The sequence below is a fragment of the Stenella coeruleoalba genome, assembly GCF_951394435.1.
Source record: "Stenella coeruleoalba genome assembly, chromosome: X".
In the NCBI taxonomy this organism is placed as follows: Eukaryota; Metazoa; Chordata; class Mammalia; order Artiodactyla; family Delphinidae; genus Stenella; species Stenella coeruleoalba.
In genome coordinates this window covers 22,270,681-22,289,956 of record NC_137152.1, presented here as the reverse complement: position 1 = coordinate 22,289,956, position 19,276 = coordinate 22,270,681, and the positions used below count along the sequence as shown (strand labels likewise).

Genomic DNA, 19,276 nt, shown 5'->3' with positions numbered 1-19,276 from the left:
CATATTTCAGTACAAAGTCACTCTTGCATTGGTTTCTATGGCAGCCAATTACAAAAACTTTAATGCAGCTCTAAACTTCCTATTCCAGTGTTGACTACAAGCATCAGTGTCAGGGAGACTGTATTTGTCTTAACAAGTCTCCATCTGAATATAATATATATGCAGTTACACCCCTAAGCTGTGAGTCACCATAATACTGAAAAACAAATAAATAACAGGGATACACACGGAATTACACAATGTTGACGTGCATGTGTGAAGAAGAAAGAGGAGAAAGGGAGGAAGAGACAGAAAAACTGTTTCATAATTCAAGACTCTCTAAATGGTAGAGATGCAATCCTCTTTTCAACAGTGTCACTCAATAGGCATAAAAGGCTGCAACCACATCATTATTTGGAGAAAGGAGAGAGACTCATTGCATTTCCTATGTGAGAGCCTGAATCAGAGGAGGCTCCAGATCTTAGGAAGAGTAGATCTTTAGAGGTAGACAAGACAAGCAACACGGAAGTAATGTGAAAAAAGTAATAGAGCAGCAGGAAAGGGGCAAAAGTCATCATTATTTTTTAAGTTAAGATCCCCATTTAGAAAGTTAGTTGCATATCTCTGTTTCTATTCATTCCATCACTCAGACTCCTAAATACTTTGCAACACTCTGATCTTAAATTTAATTGGTGAGCAGAGCCTAAATAGAAAGCCTGGAGATGAACGCTATGATTTCTCCTCACTACCATGTGTGAGGAGATGCTGAAAGCCCCCAGGAGCCTCTAATATCTGGGCAAAAATGACCCGAAGGATTCTAGCCAAGCATTCAGAAATAACATCTTCCCAGCTGGGCCTGGACAGCAGTACTGCACACTCCTTCCTTAGATTCGGAGCAGAGTAGTAGAAATAAAATGGGATCATCACTCACACAGATCTAGATTTGGATGCTAATTCTGCTGCTTTGTGATCATGGCTAAGTTGCTTACCTATTCAGGTCTGTTTCGTCGTTGATAAAAACTGAGAAAATGACTTGTTTTAAGGGGCTGATGGGAAAATTACACTAGAAAATATATACAAGGCACTCGGGACAAAGCATGGCCTATATTTAATATGTAATATGTGAGAACTGTTGTAATGCTATTTATTAGACTTTGAGTGATACTATTTTACCATGCATGCTATCATTTTGAACTACATTATCCTTGTAGCCCCTAGAACACTTGGTAAAGTCCTGTACATACGGCAGATGCTTAATCATTACATGTGAATGAATGACAGCCTCAATTAGACAGAAAAATCATATACATAAAGATCCAAGTGATAGGGGCTTCCCTGGTGGCGCACTGGTTGAGAATCTGCCTGCCAATGCAGGGGACACGGGTTCGAGCCCTGGTCTGGGAAGATCCCACATGCCGCGGAGCGACTGGGCCCGTGAGCCACAACTACTGAGCCTGCGCATCTGGAGCCTGTGCTCCGCAACAAGAGGCCGCGACAGTGAGAGGCCCGCGCACCACGATGAAGAGTGGCCCCCGCTCACCGCAACTAGAGAAAGCCCTCGCACAGAAACGAAGACCCAACACAGCCAAAAAATAAATAAATTAATTAATTAAAAAAAAAAGATCCAAGTAATAAATTGTTTTGCCTTATTTGATTGCAGTCATAAAAGAATCCATGTCCAACCAAGTAGTTTAATTTTTCTTAAAGCAATTTATTTTTTTAAATTAATTAATTCATTTTTGGCTGCGTTGGGTCTTCATTGCTGCATGCAGGCTTTCTCTAGTTGCTGCGAGCGGGGGCTACTCTTCCTTGCTGTGCACGGGCTTCTCATTGTGGTGGCTTCTCTTGTTGTGGAGCACGGGCTGTAGGCACGCGGGCTTCAGTAGTTGTGGCACGTGGGCTCTAGAGCACAGGCTCAGTAGTTGTAGCGCACGGGCTTAGTTGCTCCAAGGCATGTGGGATCTTCCCGGACCAGGGCTTGAACCCGTGTCCCCTGCATTGGCAGGTGGATTCTTAACCAGTGCGCCACCAGGGAAGCCCTTAAAGCATTTAAGTTCTGAGGTATTAAAGAATAATTGAGAACACAGCGTTTTGAGCCAAACTGACTGGGTTCAAATCCCATCTTTACCATGTATTCAAAGTGTGAACTGGGGCATAGCTCCCCCTCCTGTAAAACATGAGTAGAACGAGAACTGTCTCATAGGGTTGTTGGGATGATGAAATGAGTTAATAAAACCAAAAGAGTCAAGCATCTAGAACAGTGCTTGGCAGTTACAAAGCACCACTGAAGTATTAACTCATTCAAATTAGTGACTGATGTTGAGTATTATCAACGTTTAACCCCCCAAACCCCATTTAATAGTATATATTATCATATGCAATTTAAGTATGAAAGGTTGAACATAGCTAATGTGGGAAAGAGTAGATCCAGTCTCAATCCTGACTCTGTAACTAACTCGCTTCATGACCTTGAGTGAATCATGGAGCCTCTCTGCATGTCTGATCAGTTAAATGTGGGCATCGAATAGAGTGTGTTTGTGGCCCATTCCTATCTCTACTACGGTAACATTCTCTATTTTCACTGCATCTTGTAGGGTCATTTGTCCTTCCCTAGGAGGGCAACTTCAATTCTTTAAAAGAAGTCAGGTGGGATAAAAATCTTCTACAGAGAATTTCACTTTGCTATCAACCTTCTAGCATCAAGTCTATTCCATACACAATAAGGCAAAGCTATAGTAAAAAATCCTTATGCTATTTCTTTTTAAGACCCCTTCACATTTACCAATGCCATTGGAACTGAACTCAGGAAACAGTAAAGTATCAGAGACGTGCGAAAAGAGCCCTTTTTAGCTCTCAGCATTTCAGTGAGCTCTTTGTTTCCAATACTCGTAGTTGCAATATCTCTGTGATATCACATCTAAGTGCTGTATTACTTTTTTTGAGCCCAACCCCCTTTATTCCATGAGCCACCACAGATAATATGAAGCATATGGTGGCCATGTAAAACCGGGATTATAACACAACATCACAGAAGCTTTGAATGATAGAGGACTTCAGTGATAATTCCACCTCAACTCATTTTTAAAATGAGAGAAATGACGCCAAAAGATATCTTTTAACTTGTTCAAAAGGATATGGATAATTAGAGGTAGAGCCAGGACCAGAAACTAAGTCTCCTGTATCCTAATCCACCATTTTTACCATGGTATCATGGTGCCTTTGTGTTAAGAACTACTTAGCTCAGCCCAAAAGGGAGTTCCCTAAATCAATTTCTTACCTCAATTGATGTCACCGGACAGTATGCTTACCTTAAGAATATGGCCATGTACCTTATGACTCTACTAGTTCCTATTTCCATAGGAATCATCCAAATTATCACAACTCCCAAACCCCAAACACAAAACATTCCTGCACTGCACACAAAGTTTCATGGGTACTCACTCTAAGCAGCAATGCCAAATGAATTCTGGATGACAGTGACTGAGAGCTTGCTCTTAATCCCTCAATTTAGGAATTTAGAATTGGGTCTGAAAATGGTTCCACTTGACAGAGTAACAAAGAAAATGTTTTCTTCATTTGTTGAATACAGTATCACAGAGGCATCAGCAATTGTTAATGGCTTATAGGGAAAAGTCTGGAAATGTTGGCAATTTTCTGACTTCAGTCTCTTGAGTCAAAGCACACACTGTATCATTGGGTTTATTTTGTTTCATCCTATAGGTACAAATCTAGTGCCAAAATAACAAACTAAAAAATATTTAATCTATTCTACTGATGTTTGTTTTAACAAGCAGACTTTGGAAAAAAATATAGTTACATAACATACATATATGTTTACATAACATACACAGGTATATTTACATACGTACCACTATGTGGTAGGCAGAATAAAGCCCCTCCCTCGCCCCCCAAGCCGTCCAACATCCTAATCCCAGGAACCTGTGAATTGGTAGGATAACATGGCAAAGGGGCATTAAGGTATCAGATGGAATTAATATTGCTAATCAGCTGACCTTAAAATAGGAAGAGTACCCTGTATTATCCAGGTAGTCCAATGTAATCATAAGGGCCCTTAAAGTGGAGGAGGGAGGAAGAAGAACAGAATCAGAGAGGGAGATACGCCCACTGAGGAATGGTCAGAAAAATGAGACATTGCTGGCCTTTAAGATGGTGAAAGAGAAGCATGGGCCATGGAATGTGTACCACCTCTAGAAGTTGGAAAAGGCAAGCAAATGGATTCTTTCCTATAGCTCTGCTGACAACTTGACCAGTAAGACCTGTGTCAAATTTCTAACTCCAGAAGTGGAAGGCAATAAAATTGTGTTGTTGTAAGCCATTAAGCTTTTGAAAATTTGTTTCAGCTGCAAAGGAGATCTAATGCACACTACTCATTTTTTTAAAAATTACCATTTAAAACTGGAAATTGAATGTGGTGTGATATTCAAGGTCTTTATGTAAAAAAAAACTCATTTTTAAAAAGTAATGTAATTTAGTTATAATAATTCTCTACCACATAAAAAAGCAGGACTAATGAGAAGGAAAATAACTATCCCACCTTCTGCAACAGAGATTAGACTATAAAAGAAAAATTCTAAATAGATTACTATAAATGAGTAAGACTATACAATTTTAACACAGACCACGAAAAGAGTTTTCCTATCAATACTTCCATTTTCCTAGATTACTAGGCATATATGGTATATAAATTTTAATTTTAAAGGCTGTTATCTTTTTGAATGATAAAATTCAAAATTTTATCTCTTTGTAAAATATAGAGAAATATGAAAGTGTTTAAATTCAGATTTTTAAAAATCCTCTTTAAATCATAACTTGCAGTACTAATTCAGTAGATATTAAGAGGTCATTGATAAGGAAAAAGGGGATTACACACATTTTTGTTTCAAAAATGAAGTTCTAGGCCATGTTCTAATAAAACTCTACTACTGAAGACAGCCACATCTGCCTCTGACCTCAGTGACATTCTGGTCTTCAAATTCCACATACCCACATCCATCCTCTACAGCTGATGACTGTACGTGACTGTAGGTTCTTGGTGAACAAATGTGAGTCACTGAAGATATCTATAAAATGATGCTTCTACCCTCCCAAACCCAATGGATGACCAAACTGAGTCTTGGTGATCTCTAACGGCTAGAAAGAAATGGAGACAATTAGGAGATAAGGAGAGGCTGTTGTCATGTAGGCCAAGAAGGTTAACTCCCAAATTCACAAGTGATTGAGTAAACAGTAAAGCAAAGACGGCCTTAAGAAATGGTATATGAACAGAAATTACACAAATTGTGTAGTTTGTGAAATTGCAAGGAGGACGGCAAACAATGGCAAGCAATGACAACAATGTGTCAAAATGACTCCAGGTAATAGGCCTCTAAGGCCACAGTGATCGTTTTTAATAGATGGTGAGGGAAGAACAGATAGAAACTGTGAAGAATATGATTAAAGATGTTGAAAATATCGTATTATCTAAAACTTTGAACCAAAATCATCTGCTCCAGTTTCTTTTGGTTTTTATAAGTATTTTAAAATTTTTATATGTATGTATGCATGTATCTATGTATGTATCTATGTATGGCTGCATTGGATCTTTGTTCCTGCGCACGGGCTTTCTCTAGTTGCGGTGAGCGGCGGCTACTCTTCGTTGTGGTGCGCGGGCTTCTCATCGCAGTGGCTTCTCTTGTTGCGGAGCACAGGCTCTAGGTGCTCGGGCTTCAGTAGTTGTGGCATGTGGGCTCAGTAGTTGTGGCCCACTGGCTCAAGAGTGCAGCCTCAGTAGTTATGGCACACGGGCTTAGCTGCTCCGCAGCATGTGGGATCTTCCCAGACTAGGGACTGAACCCGTGTCCCCTGCATTGGCAGGTGGATTCTTAACCACTGCACCACCAGGATAGTCCTGCTCCATTTTCTTGAACACATGCTGCATGGTATAACAATTCCAGGTGATATTTAGATAGCTAGATAATCTACCTTCTCCGACATATAAAGAAACATTAGCAGAGAGGAAGGAAAGGCTATTTATAAACTGTGTAATCATCATTCGGCTTGAGAATAACAGAAGCAGGTGTGTAGATCTTTCTCTAATACTCATGAGCAATAGGGATCTACTGTACTGAGAAAACACAGCTTGCTGCCAAATCTGTTGCACTGTGCTTCTGCATTCTTTTCCATTCTCAACAATAAGGAAGGCTCCACATCATAGCTATTGAGTTCATTCAGCTGTTCTCCTATCATTTCCTCCAGTCTCCCCATAAATTTCTATTGTGCCAACATGCAGAGAATTGATTACATTCTTTTTCAGTCTGTCTTTGAAACTTGCAATCAAATTATTTTATGCAATCACAAAGTGCATGAATATTTTCTTCTTTACTAATACCTCACCACACACCCCTCCTACCTCCGCACTCTTGTCATCTCCTGCTCCACCCTCTTCAGAGTTTCTCTACTACTGGTTTAGAATCCACTGAATGTGTATACGCTACTGCAGCAGTGTTACCCACTGCCAGTCTAACATTTGTTTCACGATAACTAACAGCCACAAATCATGAAGTCAGAGATGATGTTGGTAAAGGCGTGGTGATTATGCAAAGTAGTAGTATTCGAGTCCCTTAGATGCAAACATGAAGATATCCAAATAATTACCTGTCAGTGCTTCTACAAGTTACATACTGAAAATGTTTGCAACTCAAACTCACACAGTAAACATTACATTAATAAAATTACTTATCAATTTGTATTTTTTTCAGGATGTGCCATATGCAAATCATGGAACACGGCACACTTTTGTAACTGCATACAAATCTGGCTCCCACTCTGACATACCCAAGCATACCCAGATCAAGGATTCTGGCATTTCATAGCTAAGAACACTATACCTATGCTTGCTGCTGTTTAATGATTGGGTGCCGTATCTAATTAGTTCATGCTCTTTTCCCATTAGCAGAGCCTAGGGTGTCTATAAACCTAACTTAGGTGCAAGAGAAATGAGTACTTTTTCTGCAAGACTGACAGAACTCTATCTGGTAGGGCTACTGGTAGTTTATTAGATAAGCAGCAATTCTAAATTAGGTTATGCTGGTTTTGACAGTTTCTGCAAACTGACATTTTCATTTGCTCAGTTTCTTGGAACAACCCATCATGCAGATATATTACTTGTTGAAATCGCATAAAATCTCTGTTTTTCTCTGGGCTGTGAGCATGAATTTCTAATGAACTTGGCTCTGGGTGAAAGGCAAGTTCTCACCCATTACTGCAAGGGATGGTTTTCTTTTACTGAATACCAATTTAACAATATCAATGCAATACAGATGTCCTTATTTCTAATGTTGGGTATATGAGGTGTTACCGTTGTGACCTCAAAATGGGAAAAAAATTTTAAGAAACAGGAGGACTAGGATAAGAATCATAAGAGGCCTTGAGATTTGCTGCTTGTACCTATAGTTTATCTTTTTGGTGCAAGTCAGTGATGGCTAGCACAAATTACAGCCATTCTAAGCTAACCAGAATAGAGCTCAATCCTCTTGTTAATGATCTCAGAGCATGGTCAATCTCCCCAATCCAACGTACAGCGTGACTACCGTATCTCTGCTCAATAAAGTCACAGGAAAGTTATTTCCTTTTAAGCCTGCAAACTGAAGTAGTATTTAAATATCTTGAAAGAGAGACTGCATCCACAAACGTAGTTTTATTTCAGTCAAACCTTCCAATTATTTTTCCATGATGAAGCATTAGTCTATCTCCACAGAGAAGCATGTTTATTAGAATATAGTGACGCAAACAACTGAAAAACCAGGAAGTTCTCAGTCAACTGTTTTTGCTGGAGAATGATAGAGAGATGATCTGACCAGCATTTCCATTGATGTGTGTGGTTGTTTAGTGCTGCTTAAACACATCAATAGAGCACAGAAATCTTGCTGCTCAACATTACGTTCAACGAGGCAACCGGGATGATTCACAAATTGACTTTCAAACAGAATCTGGTGGAAAAGTGGCTGGCTAACCCATAGATTCAGCCATACCTCTGTGAGGGGAGAGAGTACCAGTTTCAATAATAACATCAGTTCATTAAATCATAGGCTGCCTAGCACATGTACTTCCTTATGCTACAGCTCAAGATCTTTTAACCAAAGGAGTGATATAATAATTACTGTATTTGCATTTTTATGAATTGCATCCATGATCTATTCAGTGGCAAGAAATGGGACTCATTTGACAGGATTTCTGAAGTTGCTTTCTTATCTGTTTCCCTGTATCAGGTTTTCTGATATTATCTATTAATTCTCACCAGTAAAACACTTATGCCTACACTTCTAAAAATGGCACTTGAATAGTGCTTGTTACATATATAACAACCCTGGAAGATATTTATATATTTATTTTTACTTTTTCAAGAATTTAAGGTAAATTACCTAAATATAGCAAGAAAACATAAATTAGAGATTGGTAAGGGGAAGAAAAAGGGAAATAGAAGGATACAGAGCAAGGTTTCCACTAAAGCGAGTACAGATTTTTTTCAGTTAGCAGTCAACTGAAAGATGAAAGCCTGGTCAGATGAAAACAACAACAATACGTGGACTCAAAGGAACACAACTACTTCCAATAAAATGAGAAAATGTTTTCTGTGGTTCTTCAACATGTTGAGAAAAAACATCCATCGTATCATCCTTATAGTAGACGGTCTCATTGGCCAGTTTTAGCTGTTGTTCAATGTGACTGCTTTGTGTAGAGACAGAGTTAAGACAAATTCTTGAGCTATATGTTGCAATTAGCTCCATTCCACAGAGAGACAAACTAAGGGCTGTGAAGAATCTTGCTCAAGGTCATACAGCCAGTTCAGAGCCTGAAACTGAACCAGTATCGATGCATTTTACTCTCCATCATGCTGCAAAGGCAGGAGACACATGGGTGCCTACTCCATATGGCTGGACGACAGGAGAAATACAGATAGTAGAGGGACTTAGGTGTTATAACCAACATTTATTGATCTATTGCGTAGGCCAGGCACTGTGAAAATATATTAAATGCACTGTCTTATTTAATCTTCAAAACCATCATGAGTGGTAATAATTATTATTTATCATGTTTTACAAATGAGATAACTGAGGTTTAGTGTGGTCATGCAATTTCCAAAAAGTCACAAAGCTAGGAAGTATTAGAGCTGGAGAGTATTAGAGTATTAATCTGAACGCAAGGTCTTTAACTCTAGAATCCATATACTTAAGCACTTTATTATGCAGCCTTCTTGTATCAGAAGGATGTCTCTCTGTACATAATGGGGGACCAGCGATGGTTTCGGTGTGTGTAAAGGTGGATAGATGATATTTATTCATTCACTCCATCACTCAATATTTGTAACCTGCATACAATGTCTTAGCATTATTCTAAGATAAAGTATTCTTCTAAGATACATACAATATTCTAGTTTTCTTCTAGAGATACAGCTATGAACAAGACAAACCCCCGTACCTCACTGAGCTTACATTTTTAAGGAAGATGACTCTGGCTGTAGTATGTAGGATTTCATGGAGATAGATAAGAGAGATTAGTTCGAAGGTTACTGCAAAGATCCAAAGCACAAGATAATATATTAGTCACTGCAGAGTGAAGAACCAAACATTTCCTGGCCTAAAACAACATATAATTTATTATCTCACAGTTTCTGCAGTTCAGAAGTCCAGGCATGGTTTAACTGGGCCCCTTGCTCTGGGTCCAACAAGGCCACATCAAGGTATTGGCTGGACTGCATTCTTTTATGGAGCTTGGGTCCTCACCCAAACTTATGTGGTGATGGGCAACAATAAAGCTATAGTAATATTTAGAAGGTTTTAATGACATAGGAGTAGACAAATGGGTTAAAGGAACACATTTGGTTCCCTGCGGTTGTAGGTCTCTACTCTTCTTGAGAGCACTCTCAGCTCCTAGAGGCCACTTGAAGTTCCTTACCACTGGCCTGGCTGCTTAGTTCATCAAGAAGTACTTCATTTCCAGCAGAGAATCTTTCTCTTGGGGAAGGGCTCAATACCCATTTTAAGGCTATTCTACTGATTAAGTCAGGCCCACTCAGCATAATCTCCATTTTGATTAGCTCAAAATTAACTGACTCGCCACCTTAACTACATATGCAAAATCCCCTTCACTTTTGCCTGTAGAATGTAACTGAGTCAGGGTAGTGGCATCCATCATATTCACAGTCTCTCTGATGCTACAGAGGAGGGGATTATACAGGGCAGGTACACCAGGGGGGAGTGGGAACCTGGGGGGTCCTCTCAGAGGCTACATGCCTTCCACAGGATCAGACTTCATAATCCCCATTTTGCAGTGTATCCCAAATGAATGATGCGAGATATATTTTCGAATATAACAGGAGAAAAGTGGGAAGAGCATGAGAAAGAAAGAAAGAAAGACTAAAGAGGACTGGAATCTTTTCTTCTTGTGGACTTTAGAAACTTTTAATTGAAATGCACAATTAAAGAGCTGTAGTCCCAAGTTTACTAATTTGATGTGGGGATGTTGAGGTGCTGGAAGAATATCAGGAAGTGATGTCCAGGAGGCATTTGGAAGCCTGCATCCTGAAGAGGGGAGGGGAAAAAAGCAGCACAGGGGGAGGAAACCTGGACATTACCTGAAGAGCAGAGTCAGCTATAAATGCATGAGCTCCCAGGAGTCTGAATACCAGAGAGGGAGATATGACCCAGCATAAGAACTTGATACAATGTAAGCTGTGATAGAATATTTTCAATTTAATTTAAAATGGTAAACTTTTAAAAATGCTTCCTGTGAAAATACCCTGAAATTAAAATGTGGGCTTAGAAAAATGAATGCCTTGGGCATCTTGTTCTTCTATAAACTTGTTTTTCTCTTTATGTGTAAAAGACAAACACTGTCACTCAAATGTCAAACTCATCATGACTGCATTATAAAAGCAACATGCACAAAACCAGGAGGATATTTGTTTGATGAATGAATACCTGGTGGCTGTAAATGATTTGGTAAGTAGCATGATGTCTATTTTTTTGGCAAGGCCCTAATCAGCCCAATGCGTGTGTTACGGACTGTTAAAAACTTCAGAGTATAAAAAAATGGTAATGTATCTTAGACTGTGAATCCTTCACACTATGTCTGCATTCCCTAATTGCATAAACTATTTTTAAGTCCTAAAATCCCTCTTACATTCAAATCCAAGGAACATTTAGTGGGAATTATAAAACTACGCTTTAGTTACTTGCATATTTTTATGTCCTTACAAATAGAATGTGTTTTATTTCATGAAAAAATCACTTCTTATTCATCTCTATATCCATGTTTCATAAAAGGAGTAGAACTACATAAAATATAGAATGTTATTTATAAAATGATGAGAAATTATTTTTTGAAACAAAAAAGTAAAAATATAAAATTAAAAATCCATTACAATTTATACTTAATTGCACACATATTTAAATCTATATTCTGATAAAACCCATAAGGCAAAGATCTTAGGACAAGATGCCACAGGTCTATACGCTTAACCACTAGATGGCTCCCTTACAATTCTAACTTTTAATCTTGTTCAAAGGAAAACTCAAAATTCACTCAAAATATACTATGCCAAAAAAAAAAAATATATACTATGCCGAATCTTAACAACTGCTTCCAGCGCCATCCATACCAGCACTATTGCACCAAATAGAAACTTGAACCAGCTGACGGTAAACCAGAGAGGGAATGTCTTGTACACCTTCATTATTTAGCAGAGTTAGAAAATGACTATAGTGTGTAAGACAGTATTTCTAAACATGAGATCAATAGATTCACGTGGGGGAGACACTCGGGGTGCTTACTGACAATGTGAAGTTTGGGTATCTGTATCATATCTACTGGATCAGAATCACCTGGGGTGAGGAAGAACCAGTATTCTGTACTGTTAGCAAATTTATGTACAAAGTTCCAGAATGACAGTGTAAAAAATATACTTTTTAAGACACGTTTGGTTTTGCTTATTCCTGTGTGGACTACATGTACTGATTTAATATGCTTGTCTAATTCAATTAATACTTTTATTTTAACTCTCAAGATATAAAAAACAATAACCAAGAGATTTGTGAAGAGATTAGAATCATACAATCTTAGAACTGTAAAGGACTTTAGAAATCACGTAATACATTGGTTCGTAACCCTGGCTGCACATTATAATAACTTGGGGAGCTTTAAAAATCTGCCAGCGCCCAAGTCTCACCTCCAGAGTTTCCTTTTTTAATTGATCTATGATGGGGGCTGGTTATTGGTATATTTCAAAAAGCTCCCCCAGAGATTTTAATGTACAACCAGGGTTGAGAACCACTGAGCCAGGAAAAGCACCTCATTTTATATATAAAGAACTGTGGTCACAAATAAGTTAAGCATATTGCTGTAAAATATACAAGTTATTGGCAAAGTTGGGACTAGACTCCAAATTCTCTGACATGCAGGCCATTCCTCCTCCCATAATTCCTGTTTATTCGGAAGTGAGGGTACTCTTTTGTGTCCCTAAAAGGTGCTCCAAGTATGATAATAGTACTTTCAGAAAGAAAATGTATTCAAATATTTTAAAGGTATCACATATATTGGCTATCACATTATAAAAACCGTGTTGCTATATCATCCTTTCTTTGCAATGTTAGAGGATGAAATTTAAACAGAAGACTTAACAGTTCAGAGCAGATAACAGACATGTAATCTGTTCATCACAAAGAAGTTGTCAGTGGCTCTTGATATTGAATGAGAAAGATGGAAGGAAGGCAGCCACTGGATCTACATGAAACAAAGACTAGAAAGGAGGCAGACCATGCGCAATATCGATTAAAAGGACACCCAGGGGAAATATTATCCTTTAACTGAAACAGATGCAGATTCATTATAAAGTTAGATAAACCACCTACAGAAACCACCTCAAACACTGAAGGAAAGAGATATGAAAGCAACTGACAGACACCACAAGGCTTTGTTGTAAATAAAATCAATTTTATGGTTTCACTCAGTCCTTAATTTGCCAAAATGTTCAAACTAAAACCAATATACAAGCTTCAGCAAACTCAGCGGGGTGGGTACTTTTTGTCGGAACTGGTTGCAAACTGCCGAGCAACAGGGGATAAAAGCATTTGCACGGCTATAGTCTCACCCACAGAGATCTTGTTCCTCATTTTGAAGGTCAGGCCATACATCACTGGCCCAATGTCAGGAAACATGCATCGCCTCCGCCTACACTGTGCCAGGTCAGTTAGAAAATAAACAAAAGCAACTGCACAGAGCAGCTACGCCTTCAACTGCTCCATCCTCCTTCTCAACCATTCCATCTGCAAAGTAGAAGCCAAAGGGAAGAAGCCAGGCAGCAAAATTCAAGTCTTTTGCTTAAGATGCCAGTATTTCTAATACCTTTCAGCAGCAGATTCTATTTTTTTCTGATAAACACAGGACAGAGTGAACTGGTAATACTAGATTATTTACAGCAGATATCTTAAAAATGTCACTGGGACTTTACAAGGCTTTGCCTATGTCTATTTCAGACTGCCGTGAGTTAGAGGCTTTCAAATTCCTTCTGCTACCAAAGGTCTCATGTATCAGTCATCAGCCTCCTCGGGGCCCATCAGCCACCAGGCTGTCATCCCAGAAAATTCTAAACTCTAAATTCCAGTCACCAGCATTGCCTATGGAGGATGACTGCTAAATTACAATTAGAGCCTGAGTGGTTGAAGAATGGCCTTGCCTACTGGTCAGTCACTTCTCATTAACAGTTTAGTAAGAATCTATTCATCAGATTAGCTCGTGATCGTCTGACAGACTAGGAAAGAAATTTTGGCAGGCCTGGAGATCCAGAAGAGAATGGGATGTAGTTTTTCAAGTTTCCAGTGGTGGAAAGGATTGTAGGAAGGTGTAGAGGTGAAGTAGGCTGACAAAAATCCCTGCCTGTCTAAAAGATAACTAGACATAGATATACATATACATATACATATATTTTAAAAGGAACATAATGATAGAGTACCTAAAGGGACCACAGTAAAGGGAATGGGCTTGAAAGAAGGTTTGATATTATGGGGAGCAGACGGCCTGGGAATGCTGAAGTCATATTATCTAATTAAGAGTGTTAATTTTTCCACAAGATTCAAAGGAAACTTTCAAATAATATTAACCTTCCATATGCTCTGAAGCTCCTAATTTAGTACCTCTATAGAACACAGTTCTAAACCCTTTCACACATATTTTCTCATTTTTAACAGCTGGCTTCATCCCATTTCCTTAAAACAGACTTACTGTATACAGACATGCTTTGAAATCCCTGGATGAGGCTGTCTCGCTTTGAAATGAAGGCCTACCCTCTCAAAGACATTACAGCAAGTAACTTCATAACAAATCAATCTCATAAGGACTAAATAGGTGAACTGTACGGCCATTATAAATTTCTTCTGATGGGTTGAGTCATTTAGCACGAGGGCAAAAAGACCTGGAGCAACAATGCCATATTATATTCAATGCCATGTCAGCCAGTGGCCATGGACACTCAATAAATAGCAGTATACTGTGACTGATTGTGTACCACACAGTTTGCAAGTACTGAAGATGTATTAAGCTAAGTCAGGAAAAAAAGGGAGTTTGGATTGCCTTTCTTCCACAAATATAAAATAGCCCAGATCACTCTAATATGTTTGCTGAGAGCACAGGCAGAAGTGGCTAATTTTTAAAATAATTTCTGTAATTCAGAACATCTTCCTCAACAAGCAAAGCTATTTCTGTGCTAAGAATTGATGCTGGCATTGCAGGCAAGGCATGGACTTTCAAGACAGCAGGCAGTGTGAATGGAAGCAATTTGACTGAGGAACAGATCCAGAAATGTCCATAGGAGAATTACCTAGCCACCTTTCCCTCCATGAGATAAACTTCTAAGTTTCCTGTATAAAAAAAGGAATGGTGCTTTTTTCTTTTCCATAAAGGGTACAGCAGTTTAAGTGGTGAACTACATTTGAGATTGAATTTGAGTTTTATTCAAAAGCTTAGACAAATCACAGGTACCTTTTTTCAAGACTGACTTTAGAGAGAATTTTTTTCAACTTTTTATCAAACAGCATTGGTTCAGAGCAATCATTTCTTTTATGAAAATTAAAACCGTAATTTTCGGCAGGACAGTTAGGCTAAAGTAGTATTTCCAAAATTTTCGAATTTTGTAAACAGCATAATGAAAAAGAACGAAGACTGACGTGTTTTTATTTCATCAAAATAAAAATATAAAGAAACAACAACAAAGGGAAAAGGATAACAATAAAACAGGACAATTGAAATTTCACAATAAAGGGTACTTTTTTTTTTAAAGAATAAATTTAACTTGAAGAAAAAAGTGCTTCTTATTTTTCTCATTCTACCCTGAACTCATATATCTGTCATCCCTGGAACTTGACCTTGGATGGCCATTTAGGAATCAATGCCCAGAGCCAAATAAATGTGGGCTCATAGCTCCTACTGGAGAGCGAGTGATTGCAGCTGCACCCTGTTAGCTGTCACCAACCTCTAGAGTGAACCAGAGTGCCACGGGAGCCGGGCAGGTAAGAAGAGCTTGAAATTGAGTGTAGACAGGAAATACAGAGGACAGTGGAACAAATTAAACTATATCACAAAAGCACAGGTAGCAAAAGCCAGACCATGGAAAACTTTATAGAACAAACAATACAGCATCTTCAACAAATCAACCCCTTAAAAATGATAGAGAGGTATGATGATTAATTTTGTGTGTCAACTTGACTAGACTGAGGGATGCCCAGATAGCTAGTAAAACATTATTTCTGGGTATGTTTGGGAGGATGTTTCTGGAAGAGATTAACATTTCAATCAGCAGACTGACTAAAGAATATCTACCTTCACTAATGGGGGTGAGAAGGGCATCATCCAATCCACTGAGGACCCAAATTTCACGAAAAGGCAGAAGAAGGGCCAATTCCCAGTCTCTTCTTGAACTGGGTGATCCATCTTTTCCTGCCCTTGGACACTGGAGCTCCTGGCTCTCAGGCCTTCAGACTCCAAGTGAATATACCACCGGCTTTCCTGGTTCTCCAGCTTGAGGAGAGCAGATTGTCAGACTTCTTGGCCTCCATTACCTCGTGAGCCTATTGCTATAGTAAATCTCCTATTATATATCTATATCTGTCTCTCTCTATATACAGCCTATTGGTTCTCTTTCTCTGGAGAACTCTAATACAAGGGGGAAACCTATAGATTGAAAGAGACTTAAAATATTTTAAATATTAGACAAGACAACTACAGTGTTCAGGGATGTATATTTGGGTGATAAAACTAAGAAGAAAAGCAAGGATGCAATTCTGGAAAAGTCATTATTGTGTTTACACTTGTACATTTGTGTGTGGGGGCACTGGTTAGGAGGAGGCACATGGAAGGCTTCAAGAGTGGTTGGCAAGAGTCTACCTCCTGACCTTGAGGATAGTAATAAGGGTGTTTGCTTTCATTAGTAACTAATTAGACATTCATTAACTATAAATTTGTTTTACAAATATTTTCAGTATTTGTGTTACCTATAAAAACACAAGACATATACATTTTTTAAAATGAAGGTTCTGGAGTCAGACTACCTGGTTTAAGCCTAAATTCTGATACTACTTATGTGTCCTTGGCCATAGTTTGGCCTCAGTTTTCTAATGTGGATGTTGATGATCCCAATGGTACCCATTTAACAGGGTAATTCTGAAGATGAATAGATGTAAAGGTTCTAGAACACTATGGGGCAGACAGAAAACACTTTGTGGGTGTTAGCTATTATTATAGGAAATGGTTCTGTCCAGGAAGCAAGCAGAGGTAGAAAACTAAGAGATTAGGGGGCAGTGATGCAAATTGCCGCAAATGTATGACAGTCTTAGAGATGTTCTGCATCATAATTCTTTTTCAATTTTCAACTTAGTTTATTCCAGAGAGTGATGTTTGCTGTATGGAAAAGAAAATCTACAATTTTACAATGAAAATCAATGGAAAATAGAATTCACTTGATCGATTATTACCTTGCATCCCAAATCATTGGAATTCATCCATTTCATTAACCGAGGCAAACTAAAGAGGTACCTCTATCTGTTAAAAAGGAGGCTGCCAAATTAAATGTCTTAGTCTGACTGAACCTCTCATGAGTGCAAATTAAAATGTTAGGGACTTTTTGTTTGAATCCTAATACTTGGATTAGGCTTTCAGTGAATTAAAAACTCCATTCATGTAAAGCTAGTCTTTTAAAAATCATATTTTTGGCTTTTTAGCTTTTTATGAAAAGAAGGCAAAGCGTTCTTAATCCTATTAATTCACTGATTTATTTTCTTCAATTTTAATTGTTTTTTTTTCTGACCTTTGGATTGTGTTATCACTATACACTTTTAGTATTAGCAATTTAAATCTTGTTTTTTGAGTACATTTCGGACTTCACTATTTTCTATATAAAACATGTTAATGAACTGCATTTTAGAATGTTGATAATTCTAAGAGGAACACTTTAAATTACCACATCAAATTTAGTAGAATTAAAGCCAGTGTCCAAACAGGTTACTCAAATGTCTTAAAAGTCTTTTGACTCACATTTTTCAAAAAACCCTCCATTCTTACGCAATTAGGAAAATTCGTTTATAATAATGTCCTTGGGAGAATTCAATGTTTTAAAAAGTCCCCACGGTATTTTATTATTCTGTCTTTAATGATTTTCTACAGTTTTGGCGTATCTACTCTAGTTTAGCTGATTACTTAAGAGGTTGACTTTATCAGGTAATAACTATTTGCAGAATTGAATTGTACTTTTTGCACTTTCACCGACCAAAAATGACTACAGTTTTTTTTTTTTCATCTGTTAAAAATGGATGATGTGACCTATTTTCTAGGGGTTTAGAGAAAGTAATTAAAATATACCACTGGAACTTCACTGTAACACTCTTTTACTCTTACTGAAATGAGGTCAATGTCAAATGTGTTCTGGACCCTGGAACCTGCCTTATTCCAACTTTCATCTTGTGAGGAGAGACTCTCAGGCATTTTTAATAGGTCACCTAGAAGGACAATGGTATTGACCATTTCAAATTCACACTTCTATACATACTCTTGAAGCTAAAAAAAAATATGTTAACATGGTTCATCAGAATTGAATATCTCCTACGTATCAATGCAAGAGTGCACTCATGTGCTACTCAGTGCAGTTTGCAGACCAGCAGCATTGACACGACCTGGGAGCTTATTAGAAAGGCAGACTGAACAAGACTGCCTTAGTGGTCCCCTCAACTTGACTAAACTCGAGACAGGTTCCTTCCTGACTGTAGGATACTAACCTCTCTTTTCTTAGGGTATTTACTTTAGAAAACTTGCAACTGTAAATCGTTTCTCTGTCTCTTTGAGATGTAAATCTTCTACAACCCAGAAATGACTTTCTCAAGGACCTGGGAGCCATCCCTTGGAAATGTAATTATCAAACAGATAGGGCTCCTGTCTCCAGCTTCCCTCCCTCAGTGTCCTCCAGTACGTTTCCATTAGTTTACCCCAGCCGATAAGAATTCTCTCACCTTTTGTTTCAGTGGAGTTGAGTTCAACTTCTCTCCCCTATTGGAATAGTCTTGAATAAAGTCTTCCTTGACTATTAAACTGGTCAGGTGCATTTAAAAAATAAGATTCTTGGCCTTGTCCCCTAACCAGACAACCCATTTTAACAAGATCCCCAAGTATTCCCAGTGTCCAATAATGGTTGAGAAGTGCTGCTCTAGACTGTAACATTGATCACTCCTTACTGGTACTTACTGGAGCACAGGCACAAATAAAAAACAACATGCAAATGTTAGATAAGCACCAGCTAGTTCAACAACATTATAGTAAAAACCATTTCTATTTCAATTACCTGATCATCTTGTTCTGTCTTTACCTGAGTGTTCTTTTTGAGTATATTCTGAAATAGTCTGGGTTTTATTTACATTGCTTATTTTCAGTTAAAAAAAAAAGTGAATGTTTTCAAGAAGACACGTGTGAACCAATCCTTCACACCATTATGGAAGACCACAACACTAGCGGTGCACAACCCTGTATCTGCTAGATGCCAGGCAGCCAACTGTGTGTACTCATATTTCCTTCATTCATGGAACACTGTTAGGCACCAAGCATTGTTCTAGAGGCTTGGGATCAGGGAACAAAACAGTCATAACTACTACCTTCATTGTTCTTACCATCTTGAATCCTCCCAAGAATTCATTGAGGCATTTAACAGTATCACAATTTTATTAATGAAATTGTTAAGGCTTACAAAATGTAGGCAGACATACGA

At 38.3% G+C, this 19,276-nt stretch overlaps 1 protein-coding gene across 6 annotated transcripts in view; it reads right to left on the bottom strand.

Annotated features, from left to right (window-relative positions):
- Positions 1-19,276, bottom strand: part of IL1RAPL1 (interleukin 1 receptor accessory protein like 1) — a 1,345,156-nt gene that overhangs the window by 701,454 nt on the left and 624,426 nt on the right. The gene's annotated exons all lie outside the window — the stretch shown is intronic.